Here is an 18,632-nt window from a genome sequence, read left to right as displayed (position 1 = left end):
GGTCCTCCCTAGAAAGCAGCTGAGACACACCTGCTTGGAGGGGCCTCTGGGCTTGTCTGGGCTCCTCAGTGTGACTGGGTAGGTGTCAGAAAACCAGGGGTATGGATAGGCCTGTCTCATCTGGACTCTACCCCCTTCTTTTTTCCTGCACCCAAGTCCCTTTCCTCCCTCCTAAATGGAGATACTGATGATGTCCTTAGTCACCCAAGGAGCACTCACACATCACCCCTTATTTGGAAGTCCTTCTCACTCTAATATCCTTCATTCTTACTAAAAATTCTGCCCCAGCCCCAGGATCTGGCCTTTCTCTCGTCTTCTATCATCAGCGGGTAATGACTGACTTCCCACTAAAAGCCAGCTCCTAGGTGAGAGTCTGGGCTCTCCATGAGGCTGGGAGAAGGAAAAGTCTCATGGGTCAGGGAATGGCAGGGAGAATGGGCACAGCCAGAGCAGAAATGAAAAGCTTGGGGGAGGTGATGAAGGTAGATGTTTCCACATCACCATTTCTGTCTCATGGTACAAAGGAACCATCTTTTCTCCTGTTCCAGTGACAGGGAAAGCACAGCAGGAACAGGGAAATATTCCACAGGAAAAAAAATGTAAGTGAGCTTCTCCTGCAGCAGCTGCCAGGTTGAGAGGAGCATGACTTTCTCCTTTCCACACCATGGTGTGTGTTTGTCTGCTGATATACTCCAAAAAGGGGGTGTCATCAGGAAGAATGTCAATCTGCCTGCTGTGTCCAATGCTCTCATTGAATCAGGTATTATGAGCTTTGCTAATACCAACCTGCACAAAAACAACAGGCAACCCCATGCTGTCAGTAAATTAGCAGGTTATCAGACCAGTGCTGGGTCATGGGATCCTGATAATGTTGTGTCTGTAATATCCAGAGCTTGAGGTGGTGGAACTCACTGTTCTGGCAAGAGTGCTTTTGGAAATATGTGTTACAGATGCCCCATGTTTGCACTAATCAAAGCCTGTCACCATTGGCACCACAGAGTGAACACAAGCCAAAAACAATATGCCACCTGCTCTGACCTGGATGCCTCAGCCTGACCAGTGTTAGTCATGTCTGAGGGTCATCGTATTGAGGACACTCCTGTACTTCCTGTGATGACCAAAGATATAGTTGAAGTCCACAAGGAGACCAAGGGGAGGCTCTTTTGCTTCTTAAGAAATGTAGAGCCTGGGATGATATCAAATGTCTGTGCCCTCAGCTAATGAGAGCTGGCAAGGACTAAATGAGAAAATGTCATTGTATCCAGTGCAGGGGCCCCCACATCACTTATAATGAATGAGGTTAGATGGTATCAGCAAGGTCTTCAGAAATATCCCTGGAATTAGTCTACTTAATGTAGCAAATTCAGCATTTTGAAACTCGTGCCTAGTGGGCATGTGGGACATTCTGCATTTGGACTGAAAGCACTTTCCAGAAGTTAGATGAATTGCATGGCACTTGGCACAAATCTGCTTCCCTCAAGAGTAACTACAACATTTCCAGACACAAGATGATTAATACAGACCTCAGCAGAATCTTGAAAAGCCCAGAGATGTAAAGAGACCCTTGAGCACTGCACAAGAATATTCACTGAAGAGTCCTGAAGAAGAACCCACTGATGTGTTTCTGAGAATGACATTGAAACTAAACCCATAGGCAAAGACCATGTGCTGGAACACCATTCTTCCCCAGACCAGGAACCACAAACTCTGAGTGGATAGGGCAGCTGCAATAGCAGCATTAGAGGCCAAATCAGTTGAGGAGGGGGTTGCAGGCAAGAAGTCTGTGGTAGGTAAGTAAGAAAAGAAGGCTGTAGGTTCTAAGATGCAGGAGAATCCTCTAGTGGGAAAAAATGCAGCTGCTACACAGAAACCAGTAGCTGAAAAGAAGCCAGCAGGAAAGAAATCTACCACAGAGGAAAAGAAGCCTCCTGCACAAACGTTGTAAGTCTCAAATCATTGTGGGTAAGTTACTGTGTACAAAGACCTGATCAAGGGGAGAGTGAAAAAAGAAATAAAGAAAAAATGTAAGTGATCCCTTTCTCTGCTTTATTTTTTCTTGCGATTATTCTGGCAGTTTTGCAAATGAACCGTGTTACTGAAATGTGAAATTCTTACTTGAGGAAAGTCTTCAAATATTAGTGAATAAGATTATCAATGTCTAAGCTCTGCAGACTGAAAAAAATAGAAACTTTAGGAAATAAAGCTGTGCGTGGACATCTGACCATCTTGTGGAGGATGTCAAAGGCTGTGCTGAACAAGCTCTAAGGTGGCGCTGAAGTGAGAGCTACTTACTGGACTATGTGATTTCTGGCAGCTCTTGGAATTTCTGTGTCCTCTTAAAAAAGTCAAATGAAGACCCAGTGCCCAGATCATAGTTTATAAATGTAACTCTTCAGTAGGAAAAACAAAGACTCCTTAGAAAAATAGCGGATTATGAGGCTAGGATAGAGAAAATACAACATGAACTTAGAACATCATGTAATTCCAGAAAGGAAGTGCTGCTTCCCACCTAAAAATTGAGAATGTCCCAAAGGGCCACAGGAGCCAACCTGAAATAGCCCGCTATGGACAAACTTAGAATAATTTGAGCAATAACATAGCAACAGCATTGAATTATAACCCAAAATATAAAATGAATATCCATTTTATATTGAAAAAATAAATAAATGAGAGTGAAGGGACAAATCTTTCTTACAGAAGAATTTCCAGTAATAGATAAAGAGAATCCTTTTTCCAGAAGATGAAACTTAATTTTCCTCTTTTGAATGTGGGCTAGACATGTTGATTCACAAAGAAAGGGATGTAGGATCTAAAGAATTGTAAACTTAAGGAGGAGAAACTTGGCAAACACCACCTTAACCAAGTGATCAAAGTCCTGTTGATATCATGCACTCCTTGGTATGATGTGATGAGAAAGGCACTGACCAGTATAGTACTTATCCCCTAAACCCATAACCCCAATCCAGTCATGAGAAAACATCAGACAAACACAAACTGAGTGACATTCTACAGATTATCTGTCTAGTACTCTTCAAAGATTTCAAAGATGTAAAAACAGGCAAAGATGAGAAACTCACAAATCAGAGGAGATTTGAGGAAACATGACTACTAACAGCATTAAGATGACATGAACTGAATCCTGGAAGAGACAAAGGACATTAATGGAAAAACCAGCAAAATTCAAGTAAAGCCTAGAGTTTAACCAATAATATTAGCTAATGTTAATTTCTTACATTCCTAGCCTTAACATGGTTTTATTAAATTGTAACATTAATGGAACTTGAAAGTAGGGTAGATAGAACTCTGTGCTCTAGCTTTATAACTGTTCTGTAATTCTAAACAAGTCAAAAAATCAATCAAAATTAAACAAAATAGATAATCCAAATATCTATTAAAGAAATTTAATTATAGAAATTAAATTAATTCTTACAAAGAATTAATCTGAGAATTAGTCCTCAAGAAATTGCATCAATAATTAATGCCATTGCAGAACAGAAAGCATTAGGCCCTGATGCATTAACTTGTGAATTCTACAAAACATTTAAGGAAAAAATTATGACTCTTCTCCGTAGTCTCTTCCAGAAGATAGACACAGAGGGAATACTTCCTAACTCATCATATTGACACCAGCATTACCCTAATACCAAAACATAAAAAGACACTAAAAGTAACAAAAATTACAGACTGATCTCTCTCATGAAAATAAATGAAAAAAAAATCTTAACTGATTGTCATATAGAGTCCACAATACATAGAAAGAACAATATACTACAACCAAGTGGGATTGCACAAGTGTGTAATGGTGATTCAACATTTGAAAATCCATTAATATAATCTATCATTTAATCGGTTAAAAAAGAAAAATTACATGGTCACATTGATACATGCAGAAAAAGCATTTGAGATGATCCAACATTTATTCATGAAAAACAAAAACAAAAACCCTGTAACATGCCAGGAATACTTTGAGAACTTCTTCACCTTGATAAAGAATACTTATGACAGTTCACAGCTAACATCATAGTTAATGGTGAGAAACTGGAAGCTTGTCTGTGAAGATCAGAAATAAGCCAAGGATGTCCCCTCTCACCACCGTTTTTCAACATTGTATTGGAAGTCCTGGCTAATACAATAAGACCAATAAAAGAAAATAAGAGGTATACAGAGTGAGAAGGAAGAAATACAACTGTCTTTGTTTACAGATGTCATGATTGACAATTCAGAATATTTGAAAGAATCAACCACAAAACAAGGGATTATAGAAAGGTTATATGGAATAAGTTTAATATACAAGTCAATCACTTTTCTATATACAGCAGTGAACAATTGGAATTTGAAATTAAAAAGGCAATATCATTTACATTAGCATGCCCAAAAATGAAATCTAATAGAAAATGTACAAGATCTCTGTGAGGAAGACAACCAAACTCTGATAAAAAAAATAAAAGAACTAAATCAGTGAAGAGGTGATCTATGTTCATGGACAGGAAGACTCAATATTGTTAAATATTGGTTCTTCCCAACTCAATTTTTTTTTGGGGGGGGAGGAAGGCAGGAAGGAAGGGAATAAGGATGGTAGGGAGGAAAAAAGGGATGAAGGAAGGAAGGGAGGAAGCGGGGAGGGAGGGAGGGAGGGAGGGAAGGGAAGGGAAGAAAGGAAATCAAGCAATGAAAGAGACATTGCCGACCTGAATCTAGAGGTTTACAAGTTGATTTCTTTTTTTTTTTTTGATAGAAGGAAAGAAAAAAAATAAGTAAAGGAGAGGAAGAAAGAGGAAGAGAAAGAGGGAGAGTAAATGGAAATATTGCTTTATTTTGAAAAAATTGGGTATTAATAATGGCCAATCAATGTTTCATTTAAACTTATGGGTAGGTGTGATGTGGTATTGACAAGAATGTATATTTTGTGTATTTGAGGCGGAGAGCTCTATAAATATTTATTAAGTTTACTTGTTCTGGATCTGAGTTCGAGTCCTTGATATCCTTATTAATTTTCTGTCTCATTGAATCTAAGTCTCGTATCTGGGTGTTAGGATTGTTATCTCTTGTTGTTGCATTGATCCTTTTACCACTATATCTTTGTTGCTTTAAAATCTATTTTATCCGATACAAGAAGTGCAACTCCTGCTTTTTATTTATTTATTATTTATTTTTGCTCTCCATTTGGTTGGTAAATCTTTCTCCATACCTTTGTTTTGAGTCTTTGTGTATCCTTGCATGTGAAACAGGTCTGGATGTAACATGCCGTTGGGTTTTGGCTGTGTCTTTTGATTGGGAATTCAGTCAATTTATATTTAGGGTTACTGCCATTTGATGTTGACTGGCTGTTTTATCCATTTGTTGGTGTAAATTCTTCTTTATGTTGGTGCTCTTTACTTTTTGGTGTATTTTTAGAAAGGCTAATACTGGATGTTTCTTTCTGTGTGTAATGCTTCTTTCAGAAGCTCTTGTAAAGCAGGCCTGGTGGTAATAAGATCTCTGAGTTCTTGCTTGTTCATAAAAGATTTTATTTTTCCTTCAGTTGTGAAGCTTAGTTTGGCTGGATATGAAATTCTGGGCTGAAGGTTCTGTTCTTTGAGGATGTTGAATATTGGCCCCCACTCTCTTCTGGCCTGTAGAGTTTCTGCCGAGAGATCTGCTGTAAGTCTGATAGGCTTGCCTTTGTGGGTAATCTGACCTTTCTCTCTGGCTGCCCTTTGTATCTTCTCCTTCATTTCAACCCTGGTGAATCTAACGATTATGTGCCTTGGGGTTGCTCTTCTTGAGGAATATTTTTGTGATGTTCTCTGTATTACCTGGGGTTGAATGTTGACCTGCTTTGCTAGTTTAGGAAAATTTTCCTGAATAATATCCTGAAGGGTATCTTCCAGCTTGGATTCATTCTCTCCGTCCCATTCAGGTACACCTATCAAACGTAAATTTGGTCTTTTCACATGGTCCCACATTTCTTGGAGACTTTGCTCATTACTTTTTATCCTTTTTTCTCTAATCTTTTCTTCACGTTTTATTTCATTAAGTTGGACTTTGACCTCTGATATCCCTTCTTCTGCTTGAACAATTCGAGTGTTTAAACCTGTGCATACTTCTCGGAGTTCCTGTATTGTATTCTTCAGTTCCATTATTTCACTCATACTCCTCTCTAAGTTGTCTATTCTCAATAGGATTTCATCAAACCTTTTTTCAAAGTTCCTAGTTTCTTTACGTTGGGCTACAACATGTCTTTTAACTCACCGAAGTTTGTTATTATCCATTCCTTGAAGAGTGATTCTGTCATCAGGAGGCGCTCATTCTCCATCAAGCCTTGTTCCATTGTTGATGTGGAACTGTGATCATCTTTAGAGGGAGAGGTGTTCTGACTTTGAGTATTCTCAGCTTTTTTACGCTGGTTTCTTCCCGTCATTGTAAATTTATCCTCCTGTCGTCTTTGAAATTACCAACTTTCAGATTAGGTCTCTTGAGTGGACGTCCAGGTTGTTAGTTCCCAGGGCCAGAGCAGCGGCGTTAAAACTGATGGTGCTTTTCTGCCCAGGATTCTCCTGTCGGGCTTCCTTCTTGTTTCCGTAGTAGGTGACTCTGCCTTCCCGGGGCTCCAAACCTCGGTCAGAAGGGGAACCCATCCCGTTTACTCTGCACCGAGCGCTGCCGCGTCGAGGTGCCGGCGGAACCACTGCGCCGACCATGAGAGTCACGCTGGCGACTCGTGTGTTTCCACCACTGGGGGATCTTCTGCTTCGTGAGCGACCAGACTTTGTCTGAAAGTGTGGCGTCCTCTAGTTCTCTGCGCCTTCCCTGAAAGCTGCAATCCCGGGATGTTAGCGATCGGCCATCTTCCCAACTCAATTTATAGAATCAATAAAATTCCAACCAAAATCTCAGCAAGTTATGTGGATATGGCCAAATGATCTGATCTAAAGAATATTTTTAAATTTTATGAAAGCATGAGAGACTCAGAATAGCCAGCACAATATAGAACAAAGTCAGAGGAGTGACACTACTTGACTTCAAGACGTACAAAAAACTCCAATAATCAAGATAGTGTTGTATTGGTGAAGGAATCATCAAATAAATAACAGAATAGAGAGCCCAGAAATAGACCCACATAATTAGAGTCAACTAATCTTTGACAAACCAGAAAGATGATAAAATGGATAAAAGATTATTTTTAACAAATGATGCCAGAACAACTGGACATCCACATGCAAGAACAGTGAAATGAAAAGAGCTTTCTTAAAAGGTTGCTGTGAAGTTCACCTGTGGCAGGAGCATAAAATGTCCATCAGAATCTCTGACATTTAATAAGCTCTCATGGTAATGTGATGGTTAGATTTCAAAATCTCTCAGCCACCATCTTTGTAAGACTTTTCATGAAAGCTACAATTATTACTGTCAGTGATCTGGTCCTACCAAACTGCTAGGTAGGATGCAATTTTGAGGGGGCCATCAGCACACTGGCCTCAGAAGGCTCTGCAGCCCCTTGACCTTGAGGGTGATACTGACCTTAATTCTCTACTTGTCTCTGGCTAAAGACAGGCTCCTTCTGGGGGAGAGATCCAAGATGGCTGAATAGGAATAGCTCTGAATTGCAGCTCCCAGCAGAAATGCAGAGGGCGAGTGGTCACCGCATTTCCAAACAAATTTTTATTGCCCACAGACCAGGATATGCCCAGCTGAAAAAGTGCCATGAGTCTCCAGTGTAGCTATTTCAGCCAGTGCAGTGGGTGCCCACACAAGATCTCACATATTTCCGGGTGCCTTTTCAACTGGCGAAATGGAGACAGAGTCGCCCAGTCAACTGAAAAAAAGGGGACTGAAACAGGGAGCCAGATTAGGAGATTCCTGGGGGAAAAAGCACCAGGAGTCTCCAGTGCAGCTGTTTCAACTGGCACAACAGGTCTCTGCACAAAAACTCACACAAATCTGGGTGCTATTTCAACTGGTGACTGGAATGCCTGGGCGACAGAATCATCCATTCAACTGAAGAAAAAGGGGACTGAAACAGGGAGCCAGGTGATCTGGCTCAGCTGACCCCAGCCCCACAAAGACTAGCAATCCGAAGCACTATGGATTGAGAGTTTCACAGCAAGCACAGGTGGACCCAGGATGGTCCAGCTCTGTGAAGGAAGGGCGGCTGCCATTACTAAGGCAGTCCACCACTACCAAGGTACTCTGCCATTACTGAGGCAGTCCGCCATTACCTAGGCAGTCCACCATTACTGATGCAGCCTGCTGTTACCAAGGCAGTCCACCATAACAGAGACAATCTGCCATTACAGAGACAGAATGCCATTACTGAAGCAGTTCTAATTATACCCCTATAAACAAAACTGCAAGGAAGTTTACAGAGCAGCTTGGCAGAGTCCACAGCAGTTCAGCAATGCCTCTGCTGGCAGACTCTGACTAGGTTACCTCCTCTCTGGGCAGAGCAACCCAGAAAAAAGGCAGCAGCATGACAGAAATTATAAATAAAGCCCAACCTTCCCAGGAAAGAGCACCTGGGAAAAAAAAAGGCAGTTATGAGTTCCACTGCAGCAGACTTAAATGTACCAGCCCAGCAGCTATGAATGGAAAAATGGAGCACAAAGCTCAGCACTTGAGCTCCTATTAAGGACAGACTGTCTCCTCAAGCAGCTCCCTGACCCCCATATATAGAAAGAGTCTCCTCAAGAAGGAGAGCTCAGACTGATATCTGATGGGTATCCTTCTGGGACAAACGTAGCAGAAGAAAAAATTGGCAGCAACCCTTACTGTTCTGCAGCTGCTGCAGGTGATCCCTAGACAAGCAGAGTCTGGAGTGAACCTCCAGCAGTCCTACAGCAGAGGTGTCTGACTGTGAGAAGGAAAACTAAGAAACAGAAAAAAATGACTTCAGCATCAACAAAAAGGATGTCCACTCAGAGACCCCATCCAAAAATCACCAACTATGAAGACCACAGGTAGATAAATCCAAAAGATGGGAAGAAACCAGCACAAAAAGGATGAAAACACCCAAAACCAGAATGTCTCTCCTCCTCCAAGTGATCACAACTCCTCACCAGAAAGGGAACAAATCTGGATGGAAAATGAGTGTGATGAATTAACAGAAACAGGCTTCAGAAGGTGGGTAATAACAAATTTCTCTGAGCTAAAAGAACATGTTCTAACCCAATGCAAAGAAACTGAGAACCTTAAAAAATATTTGACAAAATGCTAATGAGAATAAACAACTTATAGTGGAATATAAATGAATAGATGGAGCTGACAAACACAACACAAGAACTTCACAATGCATACACAAGTTTCAATAGCTGAATTGACCAAGCAGAAGAAAGAATATCAGAGACTGAAGATTAACTCAATGAAATAAAATGAGAAGGCAAGATTGAGAAAAAAGAGTAAAAAAAAATGAAAAAAGCTTCCAAGAAATATGGGACTATGTGAAAAGACTTAATGTACATTTCATAAGTGTACCTGAATGTGATGGAGAGAATACATCCAAGCTGGAAAACACTCTTCAGGATATTATCCAGGAAAGCTTTTCCGAGGAGGGCCAATATTCAAATCCAGGAAATACAGAGAACACCACAAAGATATTCCTCAAGAAGAGCAAACCCCAAGGCACATAATTGTCAGATTCACTGGGGTTGAAATGAAGGAGAAATGCTAAGGGCAGCCAGAGAGAAAGGTCAGGTTACCCACAAATGGAAGTCCATCAGACTCACAGTGGATCTTTCAGCAGAAACCCTACAAGCCAGAAGAGAGTGTGGACCAATATCCAACATTTTTAAAGAAAAGAACTTTCAACCTAGAATTTCATATTGAACCAAACTAAGTTTCATAAGAGAGAGAGAAATAAAATCCTTTATGAACAAGCAATTACTCAGAGGTTTCATCACCACCAGGCCAGCATTACAAAAGTTCCTGAAAAAAGTGCTTAACATAGAAAGAAACAACCAGTACCAGCCACTCCAAAAACATACCAAATGGTAAAGAGCATTGACAAAATAAAGAAACTGCATTAACTAACAGGCAAAACAACTAGCTAGCATCAAAATGGCAGGATCAAATTCACACATAAAAATATTAACCGTAAATGTTAATGGGCCAAATGCCACAATCAAAAGACACAGACTGGCAAATTGGATAAAAAGTCAAAACCCATTGGTGTGCTATATCCAGGAAACCCATCTCACATGCAAGAATACACATAGCTTCAAAATAAAAAATGGAGAAATATTTGGCAAGCAAATAGAGAGCAAAAAAAATAGAAGTTGAAATCCTAGTCTCCGATAAAATAGACTTTACACCAACAAAGATCAAAAGAGACAATGAAGGACATTACATAATGGTAAAAGAATCAATGCAACAAGAAGAGCTAACGATCCTAAATATATATGCACCCAATACAGGACAACTTAGATACATAGAGCAAGTTCTTAAGGACTTACAAAAAGACTTAGACTCCCACACAATAATAGTGGGAGACTTTAACACTCTACTGCTAATATTAGACAGATCAACAAGACAGAAAATTAACAAGAATATCCAGGACTTGAACTCACACCTAAATTAATTGCTACAAAGAGAATAAAATGCCTAGGAATACAACTAACAAGGAACATAAAGGAACTCTTCAAGGAGAACTACAAAACACTACTCAACGAAATAAGAGAGGACACAAACAGATGGAGAAACATTCCATGCTCATGGTTAGGAAGAATCAATATCATGAAAATGGCCATATTGTTCAAAGTAATTTATAGATTCAACACTATCCCCGTCAAACTACAAATGACGTTCTTCCCAGAACTGGAAAAAACCACCTTGATCTTCATATGGAACCTTAATCTTCATCTTTCTCTCAAAAGAGAGCACTTGTAGCCAAGTCAATTCTAAGCAAAAAAAAAAAAAACAAAGCTGGATGTATCACACTACCAGACTTCAAACTATACTACAAGGCTACAGTAATCAAAACAGCATGGTACTGGTACGAAAACAGAGATACAGACCAATGGAACAGAACAGAGGCCTCGGAGGCAATGTCACACATCTGCAACCATCTGATCTTTGAAAAACCTGACAAAAACAAGCTATAGGGAAAGGATTCTCTGTTTAATAAATGGTGTTGGGAAACTGGCTAGCCATGTGCAGAAATCAGAAACTGCAGAGGCCAGAACAGAATGTTCATCTATTTAAGTCTCTATTAAGATGCAGAAAAAACAAAAACAAATAAATATACACAGTAACATAAAACTAGGTAATCTACCTTAGGCATATTTATCATTGTTTCTTAATTTTTATGATTATGAGATTCAATTCTCATTTAGGGGATTCAAACTGACCCAAAGTCCAGCCCTTTTTTTAGTTCTAAAAGGTTAAAAATTTAAATACACAAACTCTATTGTAACTTATGGTTTAGGACTACCTACTGTAAATTATTGGGGTTAGACCAGTTTGAAATAGCCTAAATCAGAAACTCAGATGTTTGAAATATCCAGTTCTCAGAAAGCATACAGAACATCCCATCCAAAAACTGCAGAATACAAATTCTTTCCTTCAGCACACGGATCATTCTCAAGAATAGAGCAAATGTTAGGTCACAAAACAGGTCTTAAAACATTAAACAAATTGAAATAATGCCAAACATCTTCTCTGACTAAAGTCTAGATAAAACTAGAAATCAATAACAAGAGGAGTTTGGGAACCATACAAACACATGGAAAGTAAACAATATGCTCTCGAATGGCCAGAAAATTGATGAAGAAATTAAGAAGAAAACTAAAAAATTTCTTAAAACAAACGATAACAGAAATATACCAAAACCTACGACATACAGTAAAAACAGTTCAAAAAGAGACGTTTGTAGCTGTAAGCACCTAAAAAAACAAAACAAAACAAAACAAAAAAAACACAAATAAACAATCTAGGCCAGGTGTGGTGGATCACACCTGTTATCCTAGCACTTTGGGAGGCTGAGGGGGGTGGATCACCTGATGTCAGAGTTCGAGTTCGAGACCAGCCTGGCCCACATGGTGACATGTCATCTCTACTAAAATTACAAAAATTACCTGGGTTGTGGGTGCCTGCAATCCCAGCTACTCAGGAGGCTGAAGCAGGAGAATGGCTTGAACCCATGAGGCAGAGATTGTGGTGCACCAAGATTGCGCCACTGAACTCCAGCCTAGGTAACAAGAACAACACTCTGTCTCAAAAAACGAAAACAAAAACAACCCAATCTAATGATGCATCTTAAAGAACTAGAAGAGCAGCTGGGCACTGTGGTTCTCATCTGTAATTGCAGCTATTGAGACATGAGAATCATTTCAACCTGGAAGGAGGAGGTTGCAGTGAGCTGAGATTGTGCCGCTATACTCCAGCCTAGGCAACAGAGTGAAACTCTGTAAAAAACAAAAACCAAAAACCAAAAGATAAAAACTTAAGAAGCAAGAGCAAACCCAACCTAAAATTAGTAGAAGAAAAGAAACATCAGAGCATGAATTTGAAGTGAAAAAAAAAAAAATACAAAAGATCAATGACAAAAAAAATCTTGGTTTTCTGAAAAGTTAACCTAAATTGACAAATCTTTAGCTAGAGTAACAAGAAAGAGAGAGAGAGAAGACCAAAATAGACAGAATCAGAAATGAAAAAGAAGGCATTGCAACTGATACTGCAGAAATTCAAGGAATCATTAGAAGATACTATAAGCAACTGTATGCCAACAAATTGGAAAATCTAGAAGAAATGAACAAATTCCTGGACATATAAAACTTAACAAGATTGAAGTAGGAAGAAATCCCGAACCTGAATAGACTAATAGTAAGTAAGATTGAAAGTGTAATAAGTGTCCGGGTGAAGAAAAGCCTGGGACCTCATAGCTTCACTGCTGAATTTTACCATACATTTAAAGAAAAACTAATACCATCTAATATCATTTCTACTTAAACTATTCCAAAAAATAGACAAGGGGAGAATACTTACAAGCTCATTCTATGAGGCCAGTGTTATCCTGGTACCAAGCCAGCAAAAGATATATCAAAACAAAACAAAAACACTACAACAAAAACTACAGGCCAGTATCTCTGATAAATACTGATGCAAACGTCTTCAACAAAATACGAGTAAAATGAATTCAACAATACATTAGAAAGAACATTCATTATAACCAAGTGGGATTTATCCCAGGGATGCAAGAATGGTTCAACCTATGCAAACCAATCAGTGAGATACATCATATCAACAGAATGAATAATTGAAAGCCATATGATCATTTCAATTGATTCTGAAAAGCATTTGATAATATTCAACCTCCCCTCATGATAAAAATCCTAAAAACACTGGGTACAGAAGTAACATACCTCAACATAATAAAAGCTTTATACAAGGGACCGTCAGCTAGTATCATACTGAATGGAGCAAAAAGCCTTTTTTCTAAGAGCTGGAACATGACAAGGATGCCCACTTTCACCACTGTTATTCAGCGGGAATCTTAGAGCAATCAGACAAGAGAAAGAAATAGTGGGCATACAGATTGGAAAGGAAGAAGTGAAGTTATCCTTGTTTACAGATAATATAATCTTATATTTAAAAAAACCTAAAGACTTCAAAATAAAGTACTGGAATTGATAAATTCAGTAAAGTTGCAGGATTCAAAATCAATATACAGAAATCAGTAGCATTCCTATATGCCAACAGTGAACAATCTGAAAAAGAAACTAAAAAGCAATCCCATTTACAATATCCAGAAGTAAAGCTAAATACCTGGTAATTAAGCGAATAAGTGAATGATCTCTACAATAATAACTATAAAACACTGATGAAAGAAATTGAAGAGGACACTACATAATGGAAAAATACTCCATGTTCATCGGTTGGAAGAATAAATATTGTTAAAATGTCCATACCACCCAAAGCAATCTACAGATTCAATGCAATCCCTATCAAAATACCAATGGCATTCTTCACAGAAATAGAAAAAAATTCTAAAATTTATGTGGAACCACAAAAGACCAAGAAAGCCACAGCAGTACTAGGCAAAAAGAACTAATCTGGAGTAATCCCATAACCTGACTTCAAATTAGAGCTATAGTCACCAAAACAGCATGGCACTGACAGAAAAACAGACACATAGGACAATGGAACAGAATAGAGGGTCCAGAAACAGGTCCACACACGTACAATAAACTCATTTTTGACAAAGGTATCAAGAGCATACACTGAAGAAAATCACTTCAACAAACAGTGCTGGGAAAACTGGAGATTCATATACAGAAGAATGAAGCTAGACCCATATCTTTTGCCATATATGAAAATAAAATCAAAATTGATTAAAGACTTGAAGGCCTTAAACTATGAAACTCCCATAAGAAAACATTGGGAAAACTTCCAGGACATTTGTCTGGGAAAGAATTTCTTGAGCAATACACCACAAGCGCAGGCAACTAAAGCACAAATGGACAAATGGGATCACATCAAGTTAAAAAGCTTCTGCGCAGCAAAGGAAACAATCAGCAAAGTGGAGAGACAACCCACAGAATAGAAGAAAATATTTGAAAACTACTAAACTGACAAAGGATTTATAACCAGAATACACAAGGAGCTCAAACAACTCCATAGGGAAAATTGCAATAATCCAATCAAAAATGGGCAGCAAGATTTGCATAGACACTTCTGAAAAGAAGACATACAAATGGTAGGCAGGCATATGAAAAGATGTTTAACATCATGAAACTACAGAGAAATTCCAATCAAAGCCGTGAATTGTCGTCTCACCCCAGTTAAAATGGCTTCTATCCAAAAGACAGGCAATAACAAACACTGGTGAGAAAAGGGAACCCTCGTGCACTGTTGGCGGGAATGTAAATGAGTACAACCACTATGAAGAACAGTTTGGAGATCCCTCAAAAAATTAAAAGTAGAACCATCAGACAATCCAGCAATCCTACTGTTGGGTATATACCCCAAAGACAGGAAATTAATTTATTAAAGATATAACTACACTCCCGTGTTTGCTGCAGCACTGTTCCTGCTATTTGGAAGCAACTAAAGTGTCCATCAACAAATTAATGGATAAAGAAAATGCAGTGCATATACACAATGGAGTACTGTTCAGCCATAAAAAGAATGAGATTCTGTCATTTGCAACAACATGGATGAAACTGGAAATCATTATGTTAAGTGAAATAAGCACAAAAAGACAAACATTGCATATTCTTACTTATTTGTGGGATGTAAAAATCAAAACAATGAAACTCACGGACATAGAAAGTGGGATGATGGTTACTAGAGGCTGGGAAGGGCAGTAGAGGGGAGGTGGAAATGGTCAATGCTTACAAAAATATAGAATTAATGAATATGACTATTTGATTATACAACAGGGTGACTATAGTCAATAAAACAACTGTACATTTTAAAGTAACTAAAAGCATGTAATTGAATTGTTTGTAGCACTAAGGATAAATGCTTGATAGGATGGATACCCCATTCTCTGTCATGTGATTATTATACATTGCATGTCTGTATTATAACATCTCATGTACTCCATGAAGAAATAAATCTACCATGTACTCACAAAAATTGAAAAGAAAAAGAACGGTGGGCATTAAAATAAGAATAGGGTCAGTCTGCTTCTGGAGTGAAGTGCGTGCTCAGGAGGTGTGGACAAAATTGATGAAGAATAAATGAACTGGGAATCTGGATGAGTACAGCAAGCAGCAACATCTTCTCCTATCAGGGTCCTACTAAGAGCGTCAGTGAGGTGGCTGGGCTGTCAAAACAGACACAAGGCAGGGATGAGAGCCCTCTGTGTGGTAGGAGTGGATGCAGGACCTGCCCGGAAGCAAGAGAAGGATGAGAGACCTTAGGTCCTGATACCCGCTGCTTCAGTTGACAGGGAAACCACTAAATGAGATGGGGTAGAGAATTCATTGTGGGCTATTCATCCAGACATGTGTTTATCGACATATTCTTCCATGTTTTTATTCAGAGTTGATGTTACATACACATTTATGCATGACTGTGTTATTTTTATATTTTAGTAATATCATTGTTATATTGAGTCATAACTAAATATAACTATATTATATTTAGTTATATCATTGTTGAATACAGTTGTCATTAGGCATAAACTTGCATATTCATTGAAATTTTTGCTTTTATTTCAATCAAATTTACAATGGTCCATAATTGAAAGAGTCAAATAATTGCACAGGATTGCTTGAGAAGAATGAGTGCCTTCTCTGCTTCTTACCAATCTCTGCTTTTCTAGGGAGCAAACACTTTCAACATTCTTAGCTGACGTTTGTGACTTGACCTCCGTATCTCTAAGTACCATTTGTTTATTGATACTGCTTGTTGTTTTTTTTTTTTTTTTCAGTCGCAGCCATTGTTGCCCAGCACAGTGGTGGGCGGGTGCAATAGTTAGAGCACTTGTTCTCTTTCACCCTTCCCATTCCTTCCTCTTCCCAGTGTATTATATAGTAATTATGTTTAGTTCAGTCATGCCGTGTTTCCTTTTCCATGACTAACATTCTCACATGTCAACTTTAATACTTTTCACTTCTGGCACATTTGTTCTTCCTGGAGTTAATACCTGCCTTGTTTTTGTTTATTTTCTAAATAACTCTCATTAATTTAACTTTGATATCTCTTCTGTTTGTATGACTCTTTTGATAAGTTTAGAAACTTTGGGCATTCTTTTAATTTTACTTTCTTGGAAATATCACTTCTGGGCCTTTCTGGCATTCTCCCATCTGAAACGGAGGCTTCTACCTATGAGCAGAGTCACCGTCCTAGGATGTCCCTCCACCACCATCTGGGACAGTGCTTTTACGTGAGGCGGAGGCACCTGGAGTCCTGCCAAAATTCAAACTGATTCAAGATGTCAAGGCTGAGCCTTTGAATCTTTCTGTCTTGTTACATGAGATGCCGAATCTGCTGGTTGATGGATGATAGCAAGGATCTCTCATGGTTTTCTGTATCACTTTCTTCATGGTAAGCATATACCAGTATATTTTTAATAAATTTATGTCCTTTTTTCTTCAATTAGTAATAGGGCTTTTTTTTTCATTGTGCCAGAAAACATATTACATAAAATTTGGTATCTCAACTATTTTGAAGTGTGCAGTACTGTAGTGTTATCTGTAAGCACACTGTTGTGCCACAGATCCCGATAACTTTTTATCTTACAAAACTGAAACTCTATGCTCATTGAACAAAAACTCCTCATTAATCCCCATTCCCCCCACCCATCCCTTGGCAATCACCATACTACTTTTAGGTTCTAAGGGTTCAGACACCTCATATAAATGGAATTATGCAGTATTGGAGCTTCTTTGTGATTGGCTTATTTCACTTAGCCATGTTCTCCAGGTTCATCCATAGTGCAGCGTAGAACAGGATTTCCTCATTTTAGGCTGAATAATATTCCATTGTCTGCATGTACCACATGTTTTTGATCAATTCATCTGTTAGGTGGTGCTTTGGTTGCCTCCATTTCATGGCTGTTGTGATTAATGCTGCTATGGACATGGGTGTGCAGATGGTTTTTCTTTCTTTACCTTCCCTCATTTTGGTGGAATCAATCTTTCAATAGCTACTTCTGACAGCACATATTTAAAGTAAGTTTATATGTTTCAATGTTGTCCATTATTATTTTGCTTCTCTCCAGGAAGAGGATAGGAGTGTATAAGGGCACCCTTTGGCACAGCATTTTATAGGAAAGAAAGAGATAGTATAACCGACCAGTGCTGGGTCTGGACATTCTGCAATTTCAGAACTAAAGTGGATATAAAAATAATTTTTGTAAAAAAAAGTCCTTCCCGGAAGGGGGAGTCATCTGCAAATATGGTGGACCTGGGACAGCAAACTCCCCTTCCAGGCCTCTTCCATGGGGACCCTTTTTGCAGTGACTGAGATTTCTTCCCTTTTTACTCTAACCAGTGTCTTGACTCAAGGGGCAAGGTGTGTCTGCAGCTGTGCCCACTCTTGGAGGAAACCTCAGTGGTGTCAGTACATTATAAATATTTGCTTACTATGGGTTCTTTTATAACTTATGAGGTGTGTATTTTGATTTCATTTTACTGGCAACACAATAAACCAGGATGTGGTGAACCTAACAATCACATCCACTTTTCTGGGTCAAAAAGGCCTGCCTGGTCAGAAAGACCTGTCTGAGAAAAAGACAGTCCTTGCTGCCATAAAAAAGAACGAGTTCATGTTCTTTGCAGGGACATGGATGAAGCTGGGGGCCATCATTCTCAGCAAACTAACACAGAAACAGAAAACCAAACACTACATGTTCTCACTCTTAAATGGGGGTTGAACAATGAGAACACATGGACCCTGTGAGGGCACCATCATAGACTGGGGCCTGTCAGGGGGTGGAGCAGAAGGGGAGAAACAGCATTAATAGGAGCACAAACCATCATGACACATGGATACCTATGTAACAGACCTGCATGTTCTGCACATGTATTCCAGAATTTAAAGTTAATAACAAAAGAAAGAGAACACAGTCCTTGTTAAATTGAGGATTCGGGAAGAACCAGATAGGCAGGGCAGGAGGGTTTTTACTTGGAACCTGGAAAATGAGGAATGACGTCCTCTCCCCACCCTGCCGCTCAGCCCCAGCGTCCACCTTCTAGGTGCAGGAGCAGCAC

At 39.0% G+C, this 18,632-nt stretch overlaps 1 non-coding gene and 1 pseudogene across 1 annotated transcript in view; both read left to right on the top strand.

The window, feature by feature from the left end:
- The window catches only part of LOC103792335 (large ribosomal subunit protein uL4), a 521,713-nt gene that overhangs the window by 315,729 nt on the left and 187,352 nt on the right, over positions 1–18,632 (top strand). The gene's annotated exons all lie outside the window — the stretch shown is intronic.
- LOC100390154 (large ribosomal subunit protein uL4 pseudogene) lies at positions 958–3,105 on the top strand (annotated as a pseudogene).

Source organism: Callithrix jacchus, chromosome 4 (assembly GCF_049354715.1).
Source record: "Callithrix jacchus isolate 240 chromosome 4, calJac240_pri, whole genome shotgun sequence".
Classification (NCBI taxonomy): Eukaryota; Metazoa; Chordata; class Mammalia; order Primates; family Cebidae; genus Callithrix; species Callithrix jacchus.
Note: the sequence above shows the minus strand (reverse complement) of the source record. Positions and strands in the feature narration are given on the sequence as shown.